The following is a 9977-nucleotide window of genomic DNA, read 5'->3' on the forward strand; positions in this document are numbered from 1 at the left end:
TCTTCTCTGATCTCCACACTTCCTGGTTGTCTGTTTCCTGATGACCACAGTGCTGGGAGCTTTCTCTCTGTGGTCACTAACTTCAAGGAGGTGTGATTACTGTGTGTCTAAAACCCCTCAACACCAATCAGTTTTGTTTTCCAAACAATCACGGCCCTGTATTGGCTCTGTGGCTCTGTACAGCAGAGAGGCAGGAAACAACATGCACAAATGAAACTAGAAACTGCAGGTACATTATATGATTGATTTTTATCTATTTTTAATCATTTTTAAAAGGAATCAGTTAACTATTATGTCTCTATACCCTGTAAACAGTCATTTCAGCATCATTTTTTTTTTATTTACAACTCCTTTAATAACCTTATTCTGTCTATATTTTTTCTTTTGGAGGAAGAGGGATTGAACAACTAAATGGTTTATATGATTTGAATTTACTTTGTCAAATTGTTTAACCACTACATTACCGAGCCTATTTCTGAGATTTGGTGTTTACAAGTTAAAAACATTTTTTTTTGAAAAAATACACCTTTTTGAATAAAAAAATAAGACAACAGTAAAGTTAGCCCAATTTTTATATTATGAAAGGTAATATTACGCCGGGTAAATTGATACCCAACATGTTATGCTTCAAAATTGCTCCTGCTCGTGGAATGGCGACAAACTTTTACCCTTTAAAATCTCCATAGGCAACATTTAAAAAATTCTACAGGTTGCATGTTTTGAGTTACAGAGGAGGTCTAGGCCTAGAATTATTGCTTTCACTCTAACGAACGGTCACCGCGATACCTCAAATGTGTGTTTTGAACACTGTTTCATATGCGGGAGCTACTCACGTATGCGTTTGCTTCTGTACGCAAGCTCGCGCGCATTTACAATTTTTTATTTTTCCTTATTTATTTTACCTTTTATTTAAAAAAATGTCACTGTTCTTTAAAAAAATAAATTGTGTCACCTTTTTTCCTATTACAAAGAATGTAAACATCCCTTGTAATAGAAAAAAGCATGACAGGACCTCCTAAATATGACATATGGGGTCCAAAGGACCTCAGATCTCATACTTACACAAAAATGCAATAAAAAAAAAATTGTAATTTGAAAAAAATAATAATAAACTGTCCCTTTAAGAGCTATGGGCGGAATTGACGTTTTGACGTCGCTTCCGCCCTGCAATGACTTGAAGGGACAGGTCCGGATCGCCTCTGCCATTACGACAGCCACAGTAAGCAGTGGAGGGCACCGGAGAGCGGCGGGAGGGGGGGCTGTCTCCCGCCGCCGATAAAAGTGATCTTGCTGCGAATCCGCCGCAGAGACCACTTTTATCTGAAAGAGAATCGCCGGCTCTTGATGAGGATACTGGGGTTATGGTAGCTAACTGCTACCATAACAATGGTATTCGTCTTCAAAGACAGGACGTATATAGTCGTCCTACGGTAGGGAAGTGGTTAAATTGTATCAATCATTAACAATGGTGTTCTCTTCTTCTCTTATTTTCTCCTTTTTTCTGTCAAATTTGCCATTGATAGCATTTTGTTAAATATGTTTGATAAATGTAAAAAAAAAAAAATGCCAGTTCATCCTGCTGGAAATCCAGTCCTGTCGTGTGCAATCTGCAATTTTTTTTAAGCTTAAAGAAGTATGTTAAAAGTTTTTTATTTTTTGGGGATCCCTACCCTCTTATGGATCACAGTAGCGCAGTTCGTACTGCACTCCTGTGACTCATTTTCAGCCACCAGTGGACTAAAGTCCACTGTCAGCTGACGTCACTCATCCAGTCCAGGATCTAGAAAGATCCCTACTTTATAGTCATAATCCACCCAGATGCCTGTACCGGAAGCTGCCTTTCCATGAGACACTGGGAGACTGGGCCAGTCTCTTCTGTTCTCTCCACAGCCCAGCACTCCAGTGAGAACTGGAGGGGCAGAGCAGAGAGACGGTTACTAACAATTACCAGCTTCTCTGCTCATTGAAGACTGATAACTGAGCAATCAGTGGTATTTTATCACTCAGTTCTCCGTCTTAGAATCAGCAATGATGCTGGATCCACCTAGCTGAGTATTATTTTTAATTTTTTTAAGAACACCATTGGGTCACCCTTCCCACTGGAAAGATTAAATCGGAGCTCCAGCCTAAAGTGGAACTTCCGCTTATCGGAACCCTTCCCCCCTCTGGTGTCAGGGGGATGCAGATACACTTCCGGGAGTCCTCTCTGCGGGGATTCTGCGGGTAGTGCGCCCCTGCCCGTTGTGTTCCAGGAAACACTTGGCTCCCAGAACACATCGGGGACCAGTGAGGATGGCGCTGCGCGACTCTTGCAATTTGCCATAGGGAATCAGGCATGCAAAGCTGGAACGCTTCACTTCATGATTCCCTCACCGAGAATGGCGGTGGGGGCAGCAGATAGATGAGCGATTGCTCGTCTTCTGCTGCAGACGTCGCTGGACTCCAGGACAGGTAAGTCTCCATATACTAATAGTCAGCAGCTGCAGTATTTATAGCTGCTGGCTTTTAATATTTTTTTAACGGCGGAGCTCCGCTTTAACTGCTTTTTTCCCCATGGAATGATGAATAAGGTGATTTATTTACCTTATCCCTTGTTCTGAAGACTTCCTCTTCTTGGTATGACCAGTTTCCTGAAGTCTTTGATATAGTCCATGCAATGCAGGACCAACAGCTCTAGAAAGCCAAGCATTTGAGGAGAGCACTAGCGGCCAAGGAGGCCAAGTACTGTATAAGGTAAGTATATCCTGTTCTTTTTCATCCCCTAGGAAAAACAAGCAGTTAACCCTCGCACTGGAGAGCGGGAACAACTACAAGGGTAAAAAAAAAAATCAGCTTTAGACCCCATACACACTATTAGATTTTCTGCAGATTTGTTGTCTTCAGGTTTACCAAAACCCTGTAATGCAAGGGCCTGCCTGATTCCATACAAATTGTATCTCTAAAGGTTTGACCTCATATTATATACCCCTGCTGTGAGCCCAGCCTTAAAGTGATTGTAAAGTCTAGATTTTTTTAGTTAAAAATAACAAACATGTCATACTTACCTGATATGTGTAATGGTTGTGTAATAGTTGTGCACGGAGCAGCACGATCCTCCTCTTCTCAGGGTCCCTTTTTAGTGCTCCTGGCCCCTCCTTCCTGTTAAGTACCTCCTCAGCAAACAGCTTGCTATGGGAGTACCCGAGGCATGCCTCAGCTCTGTGTATCCATTCACACACAAAGCCGTGGCCTAGCCTCGCCCCCTTTCTCTCCTCATTGGCTGACTGACTTTGATTGACAGCAGCAGGAGCCAATGCCACCACGCTTCTGTCTCAGTCAATGAGGAAGGGAGTCTCAGGCAGCCGAAACACTTCTGCAACATTGCTGCATCTAGAGGGACCTCAGGTAAGTATTAGGGGGGGCTACTGCACAGAGAAGAAATTTTATCTTAATGCATAGAATGCTTTAGGATAAATGCATAGACACACTCCTAAACCTTGTGGACAGCCTTACTAAACGAGTTGAAGCTGTTATAGCTGCAAAGGGTGGGCCTACTCAATATTGAACCCTACGGACTTAGGCCTCGTACACACGACCGAGAATCTTGTCGTAAAAGAAACGTTGTTTTCCTCGACGAGGTTCTTGTCAGGCTTGACGAGACTCTTGTCAGGCTTGTCTAGAATCTTGTCAAGCTTTCCTTGCATACATACTGTCAAGACAATATCTTGACGTTCTCAAACGCGGTGACGTACAACACGTACGACGGCACTATAAAGAGGAAGTTCGATTCCACTGGCGCTACTCTTGGGGCTGCTTTTGCTAATCTCGTGTTACCGCGTGTTAGTAAAAGTTTGCTGAGAGACGATTTGCGCTTTTCAGTCTGTTACAGCATGACGAATGTGCTATCTCCATTATAAACGCTACTTTTACCAAAAAGTATGAGCGCATGCTCATACTTTATTCTGAGCATGCGCATGTTTCTAAGTATACATATGAACATGTTTCTCGTCGTAAACCAGCCTGACGAGAAACACAACAAGGAAATTGAGACTCCCGACAAGAAAAAAGAGAGCAGGTTCTCTTTTTTTCTCATCGAGAGCCACGACAGTTTTCTCTACGAAAAACATACACACGACCGAGGAAAACGGTCGTGTGTACGAGGCCTAAGACTGGTATGCCATTAAAGTTCATGCGCGTGTAAAGGCAGGTGTCCCAATACTTTTGGTAAAATAGTGTAGAAACCCGAGCTGCACTCTTGTGAACAGACATTGTCCATTTACACACCAAGTATTGGAAAAAGAGGAGTGCCTGGGGCTGCTTCAATCATACCCATTAGCACTAAAAGGTTGTGGACTAGCTCGGTACCTAAGTTACCTTGTAGATGCTATTGACTGACTCCTCTTGAGGAAGCAGTGGTAACAGCGAAACATGTAGGGAATCTCGTCAGGATACACATCTCAGCTCCCCACTTTGATTAATGGGGTATATTTGTCTATTATTAAATATTTACAATTACGGTGCACGGTTATAGTGCACTCTTTATGTACTTTTGTTCCAACTGTTTTTAACTAGCTCTGTTCTTTAATAATTTGTGATTCTATTTTTAAACTGGCTTAATCCTTGGGTACCGAGATAGTCCTCAACCTTTTAGTGTTGAGGGGCATGATTGGAGCAGCCCCAGGAACTCCTCTTTAGTCAATAGTCAATATTTAGGGTTTATGGTACCTACCCCTATTCCCAAATTATTGTGAATAAGGCTACATTTACTACGTACAGAGTATGGCTCAGCCTGCCCCCCCCCCAGCTCTCTCCTCATTGGCTGTAATTTACAGCAGCAGGAGTCATTGATTCCCACTGCTGTGGTAGCCAATAGCGCAGTCACATGACATTGTACCCAAATGCAATTTATGTCCTTTTTTCCCCACAAATAGAGCTTTAATTTGCTGGTATTTGATCACCTCTTTTTATTATTTGCGCTATCCAAATTTTTTGGGGGAAAAAAAACAATGGCCCGGATTCACAAAGCACTTGCGCCGACGTATCTCGAGATACGCCGCGTAAGTGCAAATATGCGCCGTCGTATCTATGCGCCGGACTCAGAAACTAAGATACGCCTGAAAATAGGCTTCATCCGACCGATGTAACTTGCCTACGCCGGCGTAGAGTGGGCGCATATTTACGCTGGACGTATTTGGCGCTCCCATTGATTTTCTATTCACATAAGCAAATGAGGGAGATATGCCGATTCACGAACGTCCTGTGTCACGAAAGTCATACGTCCGGTGTAAAGTTATGCCCCATAAAGGAGGTGTAACTCAGCAACATCCATGCAAAGGGCTGAAACAGCGAACACAAGCCGACGTATTTTACGTTGGACTTGAATATGACTAGGCGTAGGTTATGTTCACGCCGTAGGCAGTGATCCGACGTGATTGTGAGCATGCGCACTGAGATGCGCCCACGGGACGGCTCATGCGCAGTTGGCGATTCGTAACTGTCTGGTGCTCGGCCCATCATTTGCATGGGGTCACGCCTCATTAGCATGGCTCACACCCACTTCCACTTACGCCGACTTACGCCTTGGAAACCCAGCGCAGATTTGGGAGGAAGTGCTTTGTGAATTCAGTGCTTGCCTCTCTGCGCTGCGTCGGCGTAGCGTAAAGGAGATACGCTACGGCGGCATAAATATGCGCCAGTGTCTGTGAATCCGGGCCAATATGTCTTACTTTCTGCTATAAAAAATATCCATACATTTTTTTTTTAAATAATCGAATTTCTTCATCAATTTAGGCTAATATGTATTCTGCTTCATATTTTTGGTAAAAAATCCCAATAAGCGTATATTGATTGAGCAAAAGTTATAGCGTCTACAAAATAGGGGATATTTTTATGGAATCTTAATTAATTAATTATTTTTTACTAGTAATGGCGGCTATCAGCGATTTTTAGCGGGGCTGCGACATTGTGGTGGACAAATTGGACAAAAAATTACTCTTTTTGGGGACCAGTGACAGACACATTGTGATTGTAGGAGAAGCGGTTTAACCTTAACCACTTCCATACAGGGCATTTTCGCCCCCTTCCTGCCCAGACCAATTTTTAGTTTTCAGCGCTGTTGCACTTTGAATGACAATTGCGTGGTCATGCAACACTGTACCCAAATGAAATCTCCCCCCCCCCCCCACAAATAGAGCTTTCGTTTGGTGGTATTTGATCATCTCTGCGGTTTTAATTTTTTGCGCTATAAACAAAAGAAAAGCAAACATTTTGAAAAAACACAATGGGCCAGATTCATCAATAGATACGCCGGCGGATCTCCTGATCCGCCGTCGTATCTGTGAGACCCGACGGTCGGATCTGTGAGATCCCACGGTCGGAGCTATGCGACTGATTCATAAGAATCAGTTCCGCATAGATCTCCCTTAGATCCGACTGGTGTAAGTGACTTACACCAGTCGAATCTTAGGCTGTAATCTGCCGCCGGCCGCTAGGTGTCGTCGCTTTGTTTTACACGTCGCATATGCAAATGAGGAAAACCGCCGATTCACGTCCGTACGCCCGCCCGTCGCTCTTTTTCAACGTCGTTTGCGTTCGGCTTTTTCCGGCGGAGAGCTACTCCTGCTATATGAGGGGTAGCTAATGTTAAGTATGGCCGCCGTTCCCGCGCCGAGATTCAACATTTTTACGTCGTTTGCGTAAGTCGATCGGGAATCCCGATGGCCGCAATTGACGTACCCGCCGCTAACAATGACGTCCTAGCGACGTCATTTGGAGCATGCGCACTGGGCTTTTTCGCTGGCGGCGCATACGCAGTTAAATCGGCGCGGGAACGCGCCTGATTTAAATTGTACACTCCCCCTAGCCGCGGAATTTGCATTCCGCCAGGGGGAGTTACGATCCAACGGTGCAATTTTTGAGGTAAATGCTTTATGAATCATGGACTAGCCTCGCTAAATTGCACCGGCGGATCGTAAACCAGGTAGATCTAGCGGATCTAAAGATCCGCTGAGCTACATGAATCCGGCCCTATACTTTTTACTTTTTGATTTAATAAATACCAAATAAAAAAAAAAAAGATTTTTTCCTCAGTTTAGACCGATGCGTATTCCTCTACATATTTTTGGTAAAAAAATCGCAATAAGCGTATATTGATTGGTTTGCGCAAAAGTTATAGCGTCTACAAAATAGGGGATAGATTTATGGCATTTTTTTTTTTACTAGTAATGGCGGCGATCAGCGATTTTTATTCTGACCGTGACATTGCGGCGGACATATCGGACATTTTTGACATGTTTTTGGGACCATTCACATTTATACAGCGATTAGTGCTATAAAACTGCACTGATTACTGTGTAAATGTGACTGCCAGGGAAGGGGTTAACACTAGGGGGAGCTGAAGGGGTTAATATGTTCCTTGGGAGTGATTTCTAACTGTAGGGGGAGGGGACTCACAAGGGGAGGAGACCAATCTGTGTTTCTCTGTTCTGGGAACAGACATCGGTCTCCTCACCTCTGACAGGAGGTGGATCTGTGTGTTTACACACACAGATCCACACTCCTGCCGTGTTTGCCGGCAATCGCGGGTGCCCGGCGGACATCAGGACGCACTGGGTCGCGAGCTGTGCCGCGCGCGCGATTCCCCTAGTGGCCGCGATGCACAGGACGTCATATGACGTCCACTCTGAAGGGTGGACAGTTCCTGCCGATGTCATATTATTATGGCTCGGTAGGGAACTGGTTAAACTGCAAAGGGGGTTTTTCACTGTCAGGGTAATAGGGATGTGGAACGCTCTTCCACAATTGGTGGTGGCTGCGGGGATTATTGATAGTTTTAAGAGACCCTAAAGCCCTGTACACACGATCGGATATCTGATGGAATCTAATCCGATGGATTTTTTCGTCGGATATCTGATGAAGCTGACTTTCATCAGTCTTGCCTACACACCATCGGTCAAAAATGTCCAAACGCAGTGACGTAAAACACTACGACGTGCTGAGAAAAATTACGTTTAATGCTTCCGAGCATGGGTCGACTTGATTCTGAGCATGCGTGGATTTTTAACTGATGGACTTCCACACAGACGACCGGATTTTTCTATCGTTTTTTTTTATTCATAGGAAAAATGTAAAACATGTTCTAACTGATGGAAAACAAACCGATGGGGACCACACACAATCGGTTTGACCGATGAAAACGGTCCATCGGTCTGTTTTCATCGGACAAACCGATTGTGTGTACAGGGCTTTAGATGTGCATCTATAGACACTGACACACATTCACCTACTCAGGTTGAACTGGATGGACTATTGTCTTTATTCAACCTCACCTACTAAGATACTATGATACCATGACACTAATACAGTAATCAGTGCTAAAAAAAATTCACTATCACTGTACTGTATAAATTACACTGGCAGGTAAGGGGTTAACACCAAGGACGATCAAAGGGTTAAATGTGCTCCTAGGGAGTGCTTTCTAATTGTGTGTGGGATAGACTGACTGGAGGAAGAGAGATATCTGTGTTCCTGATTACCAGGAACACAAGATCTCTCTCTTCCTCTCTGACAGAACTACGGTCTACCTTGTCAAACCAGTATTCTGCCTCTCCAGCGAACAATCGGCGTGTTCCATTGCCCATCACGGCTGCCGGACCCACCGATTGGTTCCCGCTGTGATTGGAGCGGGCCGCCGGCGGTGGGCGCTCGTGCGCCCCAGACCCAGAGGCAGAAACAACGTACAGGCTGCCCTGCCGCAGTAAATGTGCGGTGGGCGGTCTGGAAGCAGTTAAGCTGACTGGTTTCTAAGCAGAGCTACACCAGATTTTACGATGCCTGCCAAATGAGTATAAACACAGCTGTGGGTAATCCTAACCATGAGGTGTGTGACAGGGCTACAACACCAGAGCATAACTGGAAGACAATTATCAACCTAGAACAAGAAGTATCAGAACAAGGATCTTCATGACAGGATCACCAGGTATTATTATAAGCTGCAACAATACAATTAGAAAAACAAAACTATTTTAGACATTACATTAACATTTTAAAGTGGACCTGATCTCAAAATCTATTAGAAATAGATTGATGGAGGATTCACCTCCCTGGTATTCTAAGACACATGCTGCAGGGGTGTGCCACAGCCTGTGACTGTCAGAAATTCGCCCACCACATGTTATTGCCATAATAATAAAGATCTGATTTTAAATATATACTTGTATGCCAATTTAACCACTTGCCGACCGCCGCACACACATATACGTTGGCAGAATGGCACAGTTAGGCAAATGGGTGTACAGGTATGTCCCTTTGAATTTGCCGCCTTGCGTGCGCGTGTAAACTGTGTGAGTGTGTTTGCGGGTCCCGCAAACTCGATGTTTGCTGGCGGACCGTGATCGTGAGATGGAGAGGCAAAACAGGGAGATGCCTTATGTAAACAAGGCATTCCCCTGTTTTGCCTAGTGATCTACTGCTCCATGCAATCACGAGCAGTGATCGCTGTCATGTCAGTGGTAGCCCATCCACCCACAGTTAGAATACCTCCCTAGGACACACTTAACCCATTGATTGCCCCCTAGTGTTTAACCCCTTCATTGCCAGGGTCATTTACACAGTAATCAGTGCATTTTTATAGCACTGATTGCTGTATAAATGACAATGGTCCCAAACTAGTGTCAAAAGTTTTCGATGTGTCCGCCATAATGTTGAAGTCATGAAAAAAATCGCAGATCGCCGCCATTACTAATTAAAAATAAATTATAAAATAAATGCCACAATACTATCCCATATTTTGTAGCCGCTATAACTTTTGTGCAAACCAATTAATATACGCTGATTTTTTTTTACCAAAAATATGTAGAAGACTACATATCGGCCTAAACCGAGAAAGAAATTTGTTTGTTTATATATTTTTTGGGAATATTTATTATAGCAAAAAGTAAAAAATATTGTTTTTTTTTTAAATTTACACTCTTTTTTTGTTTATAGCGCAAAAAATAAAA

This window comes from Rana temporaria, chromosome 3, assembly GCF_905171775.1.
Source record: "Rana temporaria chromosome 3, aRanTem1.1, whole genome shotgun sequence".
Classification (NCBI taxonomy): domain Eukaryota; kingdom Metazoa; phylum Chordata; class Amphibia; order Anura; family Ranidae; genus Rana; species Rana temporaria.